Source organism: Somniosus microcephalus, chromosome 27 (genome assembly GCF_052327205.1).
Source record: "Somniosus microcephalus isolate GS21.2 chromosome 27, FLI_Smic_1.0, whole genome shotgun sequence".
NCBI classification, from domain to species: Eukaryota; Metazoa; Chordata; class Chondrichthyes; order Squaliformes; family Somniosidae; genus Somniosus; species Somniosus microcephalus.
In genome coordinates this window covers 5,490,297-5,506,382 of record NC_141013.1, presented here as the reverse complement: position 1 = coordinate 5,506,382, position 16,086 = coordinate 5,490,297, and positions in this window count along the sequence as shown.

Below are 16,086 nucleotides of genomic sequence, written 5' to 3'. Positions count from 1 at the left end.
AAGGTTAGAGAGATAAACAACAGCAGGAACAACACAGAACAGCTAGTGTTTCATTCATTTCTATTCTTCTGGGATTAATAAAAGGGCCAGGAACTCATTAAAACAAAATTGGTTTACGAAACAGTTCATACCCCCAGTACAGTGCTCAATGCAACAGACACTTAACTATTATTGTTCCATACTAGGATACAACACAACATGGCAAGTATTGTTGCTTTAATGTGCACACTGCTTCAATATAACAGTTGCAACCCTTCAACTATGGACCATTGAGAAGGGAAGATCAGAAAGCCAGTCATCCAGGCTACGGATTCGCTCTGCCAAAGACTTAGGAACAGATGGCCACCCTAGAATCCCATGTCCTACCTGGGTACAGGTGCCCATCCTGTCAGCCCATGTCCTACCTGGATACAGGTGCCCATCCTGTCAGCCCATGTCCTACCTGGATACAGGTGCCCACCCTAGGATCCCATGTCCTACCTGGGTACAGGTGCCCATCCTGTCAGCCCATGTCCTACCTGGGTACAGGTGCCCATCCTGTCAGCCCATGTCCTACCTGGGCACAGGTGCCCATCCTGTCAGCCCATGTCCTACCTGGATACAGGTGCCCATCCTGTCAGCCCATGTCCTACCTGGGTACAGGTGCCCACCCTAGGATCCCATGTCCGACCTGGGTACAGGTGCCCACCCTAGGAGCCCAAGTCCTACCTGGATATAGGTGCCCACCCTAGGAGCCCAAGTCCTACCTGGGTACAGGTGCCCACCCTAGGATCCCATGTCCGACCTGGGTACAGGTGCCCATCCTGTCAGCCCAAGTCCTACCTGGGTACAGGTGCCCACCCTAGGAGCCCAAGTCCTACCTGGATACAGGTGCCCACCCTAGGAGCCCAAGTCCTACCTGGGTACAGGTGCCCACCCTAGGAACCCATGTCCTACCTGGGTACAGGTGCCCATCCTGTCAGCCCATGTCCTACCTGGGTACAGGTGCCCACCCTGGGAGTTGGTGCCCAGTCTGTTCTAATGCTGCTGGGATCAATGATTCATTTGCGAGCCCTGTGATTTCTGAATGTTTATTAACTACTCGTGACTCACAAAACTTTTCAGAAAAAAAAACTCTCATAACAAAGGCATGAGAATGATGGAAATAGCAGTGGGCATGCGAGTGTTGGCAGTGTTACTGTCATCTCATTGTGGGAAGGTGGCTGGTTGGAGTAGACTCAGGAAAGAATATTAATTTCTGTGCAGTTCTTTGTCACAAGTAGTGGTGCAGTGTACGAGAACGCATGAAAAACATTTTTTAAATGATAAAATGTCATTCCATTCATGAACAGGTGTAAACGCAAGGCTTGAAATGTACTTAAAATGTACCATAAAGTTTATTATTTTTTTTATTCATTCATGGGATGTGGGCATCGCTGGCAAGGCCAGCATTTATTGCCCATCCCTAGTTGCCCCTTGAGAAGGTGGTGGTGAGCCGCCTTCTTGAACAGCTGCAGTCCGTGTGGTGAAGGTGCGCCCACAGTGCTGTTAGGGAGGGAGTTCCAGGATTTTGACCCAGTGACGATGAAGGAACGGCCGATATATTTCCATGTCAGGATGGTGTGTGACTTGGAGGGGAACTTGGAGGTGGTGGTGTTCCCGTGCGCCTGCTGCCCTTGACCTTCTAGGTGGAAGAGGTCGCGGGTTTGGGAGTTGCTGCAGTGCATCTTGTAGATGGTAAACACTGCATATTTATCACTTCCTGTGACAGAGTCCCTCAGAACACAAACCATCCCTAGCTGGGCATTAGGGAAGCCAACTCTGGTTGGGTATATTCCTGGAGATTTCATCACATGACCTCCCGTTGCGAATTGCCCCGCCCCCACACTTCCGCCAGTGGTCCATCCTTCGGGTGCACTACATTCCCACGTCCAATTGGAAAGGGAAGAGACTCTTGGTTACCTCATTGGAATAATCATCTGATGAAAGGTTAACCAGGTGCTGGTAATGATTCTGCTGTTGATCATCCTGCCATCGCCATTTACACTTCCTCTAGACCCATCTTTTGTTTTTTTCCTTGTCCCATTACCACCCCCTTTTGCAACATATTCCCTTTTTGTCATTTAACCTCTCCTGCCTTCCATCCTATCACAGACTGTCCCTTTTATTCTTTCCTCCTCTCTCCCGGCCTCTGCACCTGCTTAAAACCCATTACATCTCTAACTTTTTCCAGCTCTGAAGGGTCCCAGACCTGAAGCGTTAGCTCGGTCGTTTCTCTGTTTCCACAGATGCTGCCTGGCCTGCCGAGTGTTTCCAGCATTTTCTCTTTTAATTTCAGACTTCCAGCCTCTGCCGTATTTTGCTTTTGGATTCATCTTGACTGTCAGTGAAACATCCTTTCCCCCCTCCCCCTCTCCAATACTTCTTTAAAAAGAAAAAGAAAGACTTGCATTTCTATAGCGCCTTGCACGACCACCGGACGTCTCAAAGCGCTTTACAGTCAATGAAGTACTTTTTGGAGTGTAGTCACTGTTGTAATGTGGGAAACGCAGCACCCAATTTGTGCACAGCAAGCTCCCACAAACAGCAATGTGATAATGACCAGATAATTTGTTTCAGTGATGTTGGTTGAGGGATAAATATTGGCCCAGGACACCGGGGATAACCCCCCAGCTCGTCTTCGAAATAGTGCCATGGGATCTTTTACATCCACCTGAGAGAGCAGATTGGGGCCTCTGAAAGATGGCACCTCTGATAGTGCAACACTCCCTCAGTACTGCACTGGGAGTTGTATCGATTTCTTTGTGGGTTCAATGACGAGACATTTATGAAAGAGAATGACTTTTTATCTAAAGTTTGTTCAACTCAGTTAACAGCATTACAGGAGACATCATGTTAGAGATCCATCTAAAACGAAACTGAAACTAAACTGCTCGTCTCTCACATGCCCTCTGCTGGTCAGGCATAAGTAATCAAACAGGCAAATATGCTGGTAAGGCATCATAATCAAACAGGCAAATACCATCACTATTTGCTGATATCATTACAGGAGTGTCAGCCTAGCTTTATGTGCTCAAGTACCTGGAGTGGGACTTGAACTACACAACCTTCTGACTCAGAGGCGAGTGTGCTACCCACTGAGCCACAGCCGACACATAACTAATAAATGAAAGTGTTCAAAGAAAAGGGAAAGGCACAATTTTGTTTAGCACCCCTGTGATTTTTCTCCGGGGTTTTTGCTCGTGGCCGTGTCCTGGAGATTAATCTTGGATTCCGGGAGGCTCCAGGGCCAATCCTGGAGTGTTGGCAACGTTAGTGGGGGCAGCGCACTTGAAGGCCAGAGATCTCCTGGAATCAGTCCCACCAGAGTTGGCAACCCAACACCAGTTATCCCTCACACAGAAATACCAAAAATGAAAAATAATACTTCATCAAAGGTGCCAAGGTTCCAACAACTGATGCCCAGAGGAGGCAGTAAAGCAGGTTTCTCACAATCTTCATTCTGTAGGCACCAAATGTCTCATAAAACCTGTCAGATTTATTAATAAACAGCAAGAAAAAGGAGCCTGCCAATGTTACACAATCTGTAAAATACCTCCTGGCGCTGGAAGTAGTTCAACTCAAAAGGGGAGGGTAGAGCATGTCAGAACGTGGGATGATCTGCACAGATTGAATTATGCAGTATTTATAGCGGTGCCCGTCTAAAGGAACATTCTGTCTCCTGGAGCTGTAACTCTGCACAAAACAAGTGCTTTTTTCAACAAAAGCAAAATACTACAGATGCTGGAAAGCTGAAATAAAAACAGAAAGTGCTGGAAACGCTCAGCAGGTCAGGCAGCATCTGCGGAGAGAGAAACAGAGTTAACGTTTCAGGTCGATGACCCTTCGTCAGAACTGGAAAAAGTTGGAGATGGAACAGGTTTTTAAGCAAGTGCGGGGGCAGGGAAAGGGGGGAGGGGAGGAAAGAACAAAGGGAAGGTCTGTGATAGGCTGGAAGGCAGGAGAGATTCAGAGACACAAGGGATGATGGTGCAAAAGGAGATGGTTATGGGACAAGTTATGAAACAAAAGATGGGTCTCGAGGTGGTGTAAATGGCAACAGCAGATTCATTACCAGCACCTGCTGCCCGAGAAAATGGGGGCAGTGGTTACGGTCTGAAATTGTTGAACTCGATGTTGAGTCCAGAAGGCTGTAAAGTGCCCAATTGAAAGATGAGGTGCTGTTCCTCGAGCTTACGTTGAGCTCCATTGGAACAATGTAAGAGGCCGAGTACACAGAGATCAGAGTGGGAGTGGAGCGGAGAATTAAAGTGACAGGTGGCCAGAAACTCGGGGTCACGCTTGTGGACTGAATGGAGGTGTTCAGCCAGTTCGATCTTTGCTTACCAGAGAGGTCAGTAGGCCCAGCCAGCCAGTAACTTGACTTCTTTGTCTCGGTCTTCTCCTCTCCTGAAGGCTTTAACTCCACCTGACATACGGAGCCACAGGTATCACAAGCTATCTGATAGGCACCCCAAGCAGCCATTTCTTGTATACAAGCCCTCGGTAACAACAACAACAAACGACTTGCAATTTATACAGCACTTTTAACGTAGATAAACGTCCCAAGGCACTTCACAGAGGAGGGGAGAATGGAGGTCGAGCCAAAGAAGGATCAGGACGGGAGACTGAAAGTTTGGTCAAAGAGGTAAAGAAAGAAAGAAAGAAAGTCTTGCATTTCTACAGCGGCTTTCACGACCACTGGACGTCTCAAAGTGTTTTACAGCCAATTAAATACTTTTGAAGCATAGTCACTGTTGTAATGTGGGAAACGCGGCAGCCAATTTGCGCACAGCAAGCTCCCACAAACAGCAATGTGACAATGACCAGATAATCTGTTTTTTAGTGGCGTTGATTGAGAGATAAATATTGTCCCAGGACACCGGGGAGAACTCCCCTGCTCTTCTTTGAAATAGTGCCATAGGATCTTTTAAGGAGGGTCTTAAGGTGGGTTTTAAGGAGGGTCTTAAGGTGGGTTTTAAGGAGGGTCTTAAGGTGGGTTTTAAGGAGGGTCTTAAAGGAGGAGAGGGAAGTAGAGAGGCGGAAGTTTAGGGAGGGAATTCCAAAAGTGAGGAAGTGATGGTTCAGTTTTACAGAGCCTTGGTCAGACCCCACCTGGAGCACTGCATTCAGTTTTGGGCACCGGACCCCTGGAAGGATGTACTGACCCTGGAGGGGGGGCAGCGCAGATTCACCAGAATACCGGGGCTAAAAGGGTTAAATTATGAGGACAGGCTGCATAAACTTGGCTTGTATTCCCTCGAGTTTAGAAGATTGAGGGATGATCTAATTTAAAATGATTAAGGGATTCGATAGGGTAGATGGAAACAACTTCCTCTGGTGGGGGAATCCAGAACAAGGGGCGTAATCTTAAAATTAGAGCTGGGTCATTTAGGAGTGAAATCAGGAAGCACTTTTTCCCTCCACACACACAGGATAGTGGAAATCTGGAACTCGCTCCTTCAAAAGGCTGTGGATGCCGGGGGTCAATTGAAATTTTCAAGACCGAGATCGATTGATTTTTGTTGGATAAGGGTATCAAGGGATATAGAGCAAAGGCGGGTAAATGTAATCATGGTGCAGCTCTGTCATGATCTAACTGAACGATAGAAGCGCTCGAGGGGCTGGAGGGCCTCCTCCTGTTCCTGTGTTTCTAGAGCCTGGGGGCCTATGAGGCTGAACAGCAGGGATGCACAACAGGTCAGAGGAATGGAGAGTTGGGGTGGATTGTAGGGCTGGAGGTGGTCAGAGAGATAGGGAGGGGGTGAGGCCATGAAAAGGTATTTAAACATGAGGAGGAGAATTTTAAAACTGAGGCGTTGGTGGACCAGGAGCCACCGGAGATCAGCGAGCTCCAGGGTGATGGGTGAGCGGGACGCGGTGCGAGTCAGGGTACGGACAGCGGTGGTTCGGATGAGCTGAAGTTTACGGAAGGTGGAAGTTGGGAGGCCGACCAGGAGTGTGTTGGAACAGTCGCGTCTGGAGGTAACAAAGGCATGGATGAGGGTTTCAGCAGCAGATTGGTTGAGGCGGGGCTGAGACGGGCGATGTAACAACAACTTGCATTTATATAGCGCCTTTAACTTAGTAAAACGTCCCAAGGCACTTCACAGGAGTATTATAAGACAAAAAATTTGACACCGAGCCACATAAGGAGAAATTAGGGCAGGTGACCAAAAGCTTGGTCAAAGAGGTAGGTTTTAAGGAGCGTGTTAAAGGAGGAAAGAGAGGCGGAGAGGTTTAGGCAGGGAATTCCAGAGCTTAGGGCCCAGACAACAGAAGACACGGCCGCCAATGGTTGAGCGATTATAATCAGGGATGCTCAAGAGGGCAGAATTAGAGGAGCGCAGATATCTCAGGGGAGGGGGGGGTGGTGTTGTGGGGCTGGAGGGGATTAGAGAGATAGGAAGGGGCGAGGCCATGGAGGGATTTGAAAACAAGGATGAGAATTTTGAAATCGAGGCGCTGCTTAACTGGGAGCCAATGTAGGTCAGCGAGCACAGGGGGTGATGGGTGAACGGGGCTTGGTGCGAGTTACGTAGCTGGAAGTAGGTGTCTTTGTGATTGAGAGGATATGGGGTGCGAAGGTCAGCTCGGGGTCAAGTAGGTTGTTGAGGTTGCAAATAGTCCCATTCACCCTGCGACAGTGGCCGGGGAGAGAAATGGAATTGGCGGCAAGGGTAAAGAGTCTGTGGCGGGGGCTGAAGATGATGACTGGAGGAAATCGCAGCTCATCCAAGGCTGGATGTCGAACGAGCAGTGTGACAACACAGGCAGTGGAGATGTAGAGCTGGGTGCCATCAGTCTACATGTGTAAACTCATCCCATGTCTGCGGATGATGATTCCGAGGGGCAGCACGTAGATGAGGAAGCGGAGGGGGCTAGGGATAGATCTTTGGGGGACTTCAGAGGTAACAGTGCGGGGGGCGGGAAGGGAAGCCATTGCTGGCTACAATCAGATAGGTGAGAGTGGAACCAGGCGAGAGGGCAGTCCCATTGAGCTGCACAACAGAGAGGCGTTGGAGGATAATGCAGATAATGGGAGGATCGGCAGGCCAGATACAGCGGGGAGCCAATCTTGTGCTCCCCTGGCACATTCCTTAGTTCCAGCAGGGGTCACTGCTGAACAAGAAGCCGGAAGGACATTCTCCAGGATGGGCGAGGTTGATGGCAGCAGTCCAGACCTGGGATCAAATCTGGGACCAATCCTGGGGCAGTTCTACGCTGGGCACTGCTTTCAACAACTGTGCCACAGAGCATTTAACTCGGAGAGAAAATCTCACAAAGGTTCATCGACCGGAAACGTTAATTCTGCTTTTCTCTCTCCAGGGATGCTGCCCAACCTGCTGAGTGTTTCCAGCATTTTCTGTTATTGTTGAAAATCTCACTTCCCGTTCTCGTCTTTCTCCGCACATCACCCTATCGTTGCCCTGTTTCACCGCAACAGTTAAAGAACGCACTACGTAGAAAGCGCCTCACAACGATTTTCCACAATCTTTAAAAAGCACTGATCATGAACAAGCTTTCGTCAGTAGATGCAAACTGTTGTTTAGTACAAAAAGCAATTGATTTAAAAACAAACACTAGAAAGGGCTCCCTCGGTGCCTCAGTGAGTAAACTCACCATGTGGTGCGGGGATGAGATTATCAGAGTTGAAGGTTGCAGATTCAGTCCCTACTCTCTGATTATTTAGATTGTGTAGACTTGGTGTACAATTCATTTGTTAATTAAGCCACTGGGAAACACCTTGGGATAGGTTTCTGCATCAAAGACAATACACAAGTACAAGTTTTTTTCTATATATTTGATGTTTGGGCCCAACAGGCCCCTCTTGCACTGCTGGAGGTGCCGTCTTTCGGATGAGACGTTAAACCGAGGCCCCTTAGCAAACCGAGAGAGTCTGCTCTCAGGTGGATGTAAAAGATCTCACGGCCCCTATTTCAAAGAAAAGCAGGGGAGTTCTCGCTAGTATTGATCCCTCAACCAACATCACTAATTATCACTCTGCTGTTTGTGGGAGCTTGCTGTGCGTGAATTGGCTGCTGCGTTTCCTACATTACAACAGTGACTACACTTCAAAAAGTACTTCATTGGCTGTAAAGCGCTTTGGGACGTCCTGAGGTCGTGAAAGGCGCTATAGAAATGCAATTCTTTCTTTAGCATCATTACTGGGTTGAAGTGGCTCAGTTGGTAGCAGTCTCCCCTCCGATTCTCGTCACACTTCAGGACATGGGTACATAATCTAGGCGGACACACCAGCGTGGGTACTGTGGGAGGGCAGCGCCAGTGTAGGACTGGGGGAGGGCAGCGCCAGTGTAGGACTGGGGGAGGGCAGCGCCAGTGTAGGACTGGGGGAGGGCAGCGCCAGTGTGGGTACTGTGGGAGGGCAGCGCCGGCGTAGTACTGTGGGAGGGCAGCGCCGGTGTAGGACTGGGGGAGGGCAGCGCCGGTGTAGGACTGGGGGAGGGCAGCGCCGGTGTGGGTACTGTGGGAGGGCAGCGCCAGTGTAGGACTGGGGGAGGGCAGCGCCAGTGTGGGTACTGTGGGAGGGCAGTGCCGGCGTAGTACTGTGGGAGGGCAGCGCCGGCTGGGTACTGTGGGAGGGGAGCGCCGGCGTAGTACTGTGGGAGGGGAGCGCCGGCGTAGGACTGTGGGAGGGGAGCGCCGGCGTGGGTACTGTGGGAGGGCAGCGCCGGCGTGGGTACTGTGGGAGGGGAGCGCCGGCGTAGTACTGTGGGAGGGCAGCGCCGGCGTAGGACTGGGGGAGGGCAGCGCCGGCGTAGGACTGGGGGAGGGCAGCGCCGGCGTAGGACTGGGGGAGGGCAGCGCCGGCTGGGTACTGTGGGAGGGCAGCGCCGGCGTGGGTACTGTGGGAGGGCAGCGCCGGCTTGGGTACTGTGGGAGGGCAGCGCCGGCGTGGGTACTGTGGGAGGGCAGCGCCGGCTGGGTACTGTGGGAGGGGAGCGCCGGCGTGGGTACTGTGGGAGGGCAGCGCCGGCGTGGGTACTGTGGGAGGGCAGCGCCGGCTGGGTACTGTGGGAGGGGAGCGCCGGCGTGGGTACTGTGGGAGGGGAGCGCCGGCGTAGTACTGTGGGAGGGCAGCGCCAGTGTGGGTACTGTGGGAGGGCAGCGCCAGTGTAGGACTGGGGGAGGGCAGCGCCAGTGTGGGTACTGTGGGAGGCAGCGCCGGCGTAGTACTGGGGGAGGGCAGCGCCAGCGTGGGTACTGTGGGAGGGCAGCGCCGGCGTAGGACTGGGGGAGGGCAGCGCCGGCTGGGTACTGTGGGAGGGGAGCGCCGGCGTGGGTACTGTGGGAGGGGAGCGCCGGCGTGGGTACTGTGGGAGGGGAGCGCCGGCGTGGGTACTGTGGGAGGGGAGCGCCAGTGTAGGACTGGGGGAGGGCAGCGCCAGTGTGGGTACTGTGGGAGGGCAGCGCCGGTGTAGGACTGGGGGAGGGCAGCGCCGGTGTAGTACTGTGGGAGGGCAGCGCCAGTGTAGTACTGTGGGAGGGCAGCGCCAGTGTAGTACTGTGGGAGGGCAGCGCCAGTGTAGTACTGTGGGAGGGCAGCGCCAGTGTAGTACTGTGGGAGGGCAGCGCCAGTGTAGTACTGTGGGAGGGCAGCGCCAGTGTAGTACTGTGGGAGGGCAGCGCCAGTGTAGTACTGTGGGAGGGCAGCGCCAGTGTAGTACTGTGGGAGGGCAGCGCCAGTGTAGTACTGTGGGAGGGCAGCGCCAGTGTAGTACTGTGGGAGGGCAGCGCCAGTGTAGTACTGTGGGAGGGCAGCGCCAGTGTAGTACTGTGGGAGGGCAGCGCCAGTGTAGTACTGTGGGAGGGCAGCGCCAGTGTAGTACTGTGGGAGGGCAGCGCCAGTGTAGTACTGTGGGGGGGGGGGGGGGGGAGAGCGCCAGTGTAGTACTGTGGGGGGGAGAGCACCAGTGTAGTACTGTGGGGGGGGGAGAGCGCCAGTGTAGTACTGTGGGGGGGGGGGAGAGCGCCAGTGTAGTACTGTGGGAGGGCAGTGTAGTAATGTGGGAGGGCAGTGCCAGTGTAGTACTGTGGGAGGGAGGGCAGTGCCAGTGTAGTACTGTGGGAGGGAGGGCAGTGCCAGTGTAGTACTGTGGGAGGGAGGGCAGTGCCAGTGTAGTACTGTGGGAGGGAGGGCAGTGCCAGTGTAGTACTGTGGGAGGGAGGGCAGTGCCAGTGTAGTACTGTGGGAGGGAGGGCAGTGCCAGTGTAGTACTGTGGGAAGGAGGGCAGTGCCAGTGTAGTACTGTGGGAGGAGAGCGCCAGTGTAGTACTGTGGGAGGGCAGTGCCAGTGTAGTACTGTGGGAGGGCAGTGCCAGTGTAGTACTGTGGGAGGGCAGTGCCAGTGTAGTACTGTGGGAGGAGAGCGCCAGTGTAGTACTGTGGGAGGGCAGTGCCAGTGTAGTACTGAGAGGGCAGTGCCAGTGTAGTACTGTGGGAGGGCAGTGCCAGTGTAGTACTGTTGGAGGGCAGCGCCAGTGTAGTACTGTGGGAGGGCAGCGCCAGTGTAGTACTGTGGGAGGGCAGCGCCAGTGTAGTACTGTGGGAGGGCAGCGCCAGTGTAGTACTGTGGGAGGGCAGCGCCAGTGTAGTAATGTGGGAGGGCAGCGCCAGTGTAGTACTGCGGGAGGGCAGCGCCAGTGTAGTACTGCGGGAGGGCAGTGCCAGTGTAGTACTGTGGGAGGGAGGGCAGCACCAGTGTAGTACTGTGGGGGGGCAGTGCCAGTGTAGTTCCCTTCCGACTCCAAAGTGTGTTTGGATGAGACATTAAACCGAGACCCGATCTACTCGTTGCAAAGACCGCCAGGGGGGCGGGGGGGCTATTCAAAGGGGAGCAGGTCAGTGCTCCTGCTGTCATGTCAACATTCTCTTAACCAGCACCACCAAAACAAGAATTGTCTGGTCATTCATTTCGTTAGCGGGATCTGACTGTGCACATTTGGCTGCCAGACATTTGCCTGCACAAGACTGGCTACCTTCCAAAGCAATCGATTGGTGGTGAAGTGCTTAAGCTGTGTTCAGGTGAGATGATGAGGTGTTGTATGAATTCAAGTTATTTCTTTAATTCTGCATCAATAAATGGTGTAGTAAGACAATCTAATCTAGCAGTTCAGGTGATGTGACGAACTATGAGCAACAGGCTCAAACAATTTATAGTAATCATGAAGATTAAAATATCGCCCTGACCCCAGTCTGTCGGGGGTTAATTTTATGAGGGGGGGTTATTCAGTTCTAGGCCTATGCACTGACTGCCACTAATGCCCAAAAGAGCCCCACCCATGAATTAACAATTACATTCTTTCTCTTCTCTTCTTAGGCAGTCTCTTGGAACCGAGGATGACTTGCTTCCACATTAAAAATGAGCTCTCAGGTGACTGATGAGTCCAATGCAGGACCTACAGTCTCTGTCACAGGTGGGGCAGACGGTGGTTGAAGGGGCGGGTGGGTGGGGTGCTTGGGTTGACGTGCGCTCCTTGCGCTGCCTGCGCTTGGCTTCCGCTTGCTCCTGGCGAAGAGACTCGAGGTATTCGGCGCCTTCCCGGATGCTTCTCCTCCACTTTGTGCGGTCTTGGGCCAGGGATTCCCAGGTGTCGGTGGGGATGTTGCACTTTTTCAAGGAGGTTTTAAGGGTGTCCTTGAAGCGTTTCCTCTGCCCACCTGGGGCTCTTTTGCCGCGTAGGAGCTCCGAGTAAAGCGCTTGTTTTGGGAGTCTCGTATCGGGGATGCGGACGATATGACCCGTCCATTGGAGCTGATCGAGCATGGTCAGAGCTTCGATGCTGGGGGTGTTAGCCTGAGCAAGAACACTGAAATTGGTGCGCCTATCCTGCCAATGAATTTGCAGGATCTTGCAGAAAAAGCGTTGGTGGTACCTCTCCAGTGCTTTGAGGTGCCTGCTGTACATGGTCCATGTCTCCGAGGCATACAGGAGGGAGGATATCACTACTGCTCTGTAGACCATGAGCTTGGTGCCGGGTTTGAGGTCCTGGTGTTCAAACATTCTCTTCCTCAGGCGACTGAAGGCTGCACTGGCACACTGAAGGCAGTGTTGGACTTCGTCATCGACGTCTGCCCTTGTTGATAGTAGGCTCCCGAGGTATGGAAAGTGGTCCACGTTGTCCAAGGCCTTGTCGTGGATTTTGATAATTGGGGGGGGGGGGGGGGTGCAATACTGTGTGGCGGGGGCAGGTTGGTAGAGGACCTTTGTCTTACAGATGTTTAGTGCAAAGCCTATGCTCTCGTATGCTTCAGTGAAGGCGTTGACTTTGGTTTGGAGTTCGACCTCAGAGTGCGCACAGATGCAAGTGTCGTCTGCATACTGTAATTCGATGACAGAGGATGGGATGACCTTGGATCTGGACTGGAGTTGACGGAGGTTGAACAGTTTCCCGTTTGTTCTGTAGATTAGCTCCACTCCAGTGGGAAGCTTACCGAGAGTGAGATGGAGCATTGCAGCAAGGAAGATGACACAGCCTTGCTTGACCCCAGTCCGTATGTGAATTGGGTCTGTGGTGGAACCATTGGTCAGGATCACAGCTTGCATGTCATCGTGAAGCAGGCAGAGGATGGTGACAAACTTTTGATGGCAGCTGAATTTGAGGAGGATACTCCATAATCCCTCACGGTTGACAGTGTTGAAGGCCATGTTCAGTGGTTGGTGCTGTTCCCTGCATTTCTCTTGTAATTGACGCGCAGTGAAGATCATCTCCATTGTGCCCCTTAGTGGGCGGAATCCGCATTGCGACTCTGGGAGGAACTCTTCAGCCACTGGGAGAAGGCGATTGAGGAGGATTCTTGCAATGACTTTCCCTGCAGCAGACAGCAGAGAAACTCCTCTGTAATTACCACAATCGGACTTGTCACCTTTCTTGAAGATGGTCACAATTACGGCGACTCCGAGATCCCCCTGGCATGCTCTCCTCCTTCCAGATAAGAGAAATGAGTTCATGAATTCACGCCATTAGTGCTTCTCCGCTATGCTTTAGTGCCTCGGCGGGGATTCCATCTGCTCCGGAGGCCTTGTTGTTCTTCAGTTGTCGGATGGCCTTTTCAACCTCATGCCGGGCTGGGGTTGTGCTGAGGTGGTGGCGGGTAGCATGCTGTGGGATGGAGTTGAGGACACTCACGTTGAAGACAGAGTCTCGGTTAAGGAGATCTTTGAAGTACTCCTTCCAGCGGGCACTGACTGCCTCTCTGTCCTTGATGAGTACCTATCCGTTTTTGGCCCGCAGTGGGGTAGGACCTTGGGTGCTTGGGCCGTAGATGGTCTTGACTGCGCTAAAGAATCCACGCACGTCGTGGTTGTCGGCTAGCTGCTGGATCTCCTGCGCTTTCTCCACCCACCACCTGTTCTTTAGGTCGCGAGTTGTTTGTTGGACTTTGGCCTTCAGGCGTCTGTAGAGCTGCTTTCTTGCTCTCGAGTTCTGTTGCTGTTCCCAGATCAGGAATGCCTTGCGCTTGCGGCTTATTAGCTCCTGGATCTCCTGGTCATTCTCGTCGAACCAGTCTTGGCGTTTCTTGGTCGAGTGACCGAGCGTCTCTGCACAGGTGCTGATTATGGAGGCCTTGAGTGCAGACCAGACACTGTGGACACTCTGTCTATGCAGCACTGGGAGTCGTCAGGTTGTTTGTGAGGTGCAGGCTGAATAGGGCTTTCTTACTTCTATAACTATATAGCAAAATATTGAACAATTAATGAGAAGTTCTACAGTCAGTGAACAAAATAATAATTTTAATTGATTCTACCAGCAGAGGGTGCTAGTGTTACACCAGTCCAATACTTGAAAAGTGAAGGACTCCCTCTAGAGACTGAAAGATGAATATTACATTTGATAGAAACAAGATTTCCATAGCACCCTTCACCCGCTCAGGACATCCCAAAGCCCTTCACAGCCAATGAAGTATTTTTTGAAGTGTAGTCACTGTTGTAATGTGGGAAACGCGGCAGCCAATTTATGCACAGCAAGCTCCCACAAACAGCAATGTGATAATGGCCAGATAATCTGTTTTAGTGATGATGGTTGAGGGATGAATATTGCCCAGGGCACCGGGGAGAACTCCCCTGCTCTTCTTCGAATAGTGCCATGGGATCTTTTACATCCACCTGAGAGAGCAGACGGGGCCTCGGTTTAACATCTCATCTGAAAGACGGCACCTCCGACAGTGCAGCACTCCCTCAGCACTGCACTGGGAGTGTCAGCCCGCATTATGTGCTCAAGTCTCTGGAGTGGGACTTGAACCCACAACTTTCTAACTCAGGAGACAGCACTACCCCCTGAGCCACGGCTGACACCTTATACCCAGAAAAAGGATGGAAGGAGACAATTATGTAAAACTGGCTTTTTAATATAACGAGGGACAGTCAGTCATACACCTAAGGTTCCCAAACACGAGTTGGCTTTTGACCCTCTTTACTAACAGACTGGTGCCACACTAGTATTTAGTTCTAGACTAGTATCTGGTCATTTATTTCATTGCTGTTTGTGGGAGCTTGCTGTGCGCAGATTGGCTGCTGTGCTTCCCACATTACAACAGCGACTACACTTCAAAAGTACTTCATTGGCTGTAAAGCACTTTGGGTCATCCGGAGGTTGTGAAAGGCGCTGTACAAATGCAAGTCCTTATTTCTGTCATAATGTTGCTAGGCTTAATAGTGGACAAATCACTGAAGACGGAAACATTCAAGACTTTTACTGCATAAACTGCTTAGATGCACCATGGAGCCCGAGGTCGCATATAAAGGGAAAATAGAACTTTGTTCGCTCACAATCGATTCCACCTCCTCCCCGGCCCCCGGCTCTGGTTCAACCAGACTGGTCGCAATCTCAGCATCTTAATTGACTCAGAGTGGAGTTTCGGCCCAAGACTGCCTACTTCGACTTCCGTAACATTGCCCGCCTCCGCCCCCTTTCTCAGCTTATGCAGCTGCTGAAACCCTCATCCCCGCCTTTCCCACCTCCAGACTCTGCTGTTCCGACGCTCTCCCGGTCGGCCTCCCACCCGCCGTAAACCTTAGCTCAGCCGAGACTCCGCTGAACGACTCCCTAACTCGCTCACCCGTCACCTCGCTGACCTACATTGGCTCCCAACCCCCGCAACCTCAAATTAAAAATTTCTCATCCTCAATTTTTAAATCCCCCCCCACATCCTCGCCCCCTCCCGATCTCTGTAACCTCCTCCAGCCCCACAACCCTGTCCCAGAACTCACCATTCCGCACTCCAGACTTTTGTGCTTCCCCCTTCCTGCGACCCGCCATTGGCGGCCGTGCCTTCAGCCGTCTAGACTCCACACTCTGGAATTCCCTCCCTCAGCCCCTGCACCCTGCTCTCCTCCTTCAGGACCCTCCTTAAAATCCAGCTCACTGACTGAGATTGTGGTCACCCCTAATATCTCCTCCTTTGGCTCAGCTTCCATGTTTGTGTTTACATACAAACATAGAAAAATAGGAGCAGGAGTCGGCCATTTGGCCCCTCGAGCCTGCTCCGCCATTCAATCTGATCAGGGCTGATCCTCTATCTCAATACCATATTCCCGCTCTCTCCCCTTACCCCTTGATGCCTTTTGTGTCTAGAAATCTATCTATCTCCTTCTTAACTATATTCAGTGACTTGGCCTCCACAGCCTTCTGTGGTAGAGAATTCCACAGGTTCACCACCCTCTGAGTGAAGAAACTTCTCATCTCAGTCCGAAATGTCCTACCCCGTATCCTGAGACTGTGACCCCTCATTCTAGGCCCCCCAGTCAGGGAAAACATCCTCCCTGCGTCCAGTCTGTCTAGCCCTGTCAGAATTTTATACCTTTCAATGAGATCCCCTCTCCTAAACTCCAGTGAATACAGGCCTAGTCGACCCAATCTCTCCTCATACGACAGTCCTGCCATCCCAGGAATCAGTCTGGTGAACCTTCGCTGCACTCCCTCTGGGGCAAGTATATCCTTTCTTAGGTAAGGAGACCAAAACTGCACACAGTACTCCAGTAAAAGACTTGCATTTATACAGCACTTTTCACGACCCCAGGACGTCCCAAAGCGCTTTACAGCCAA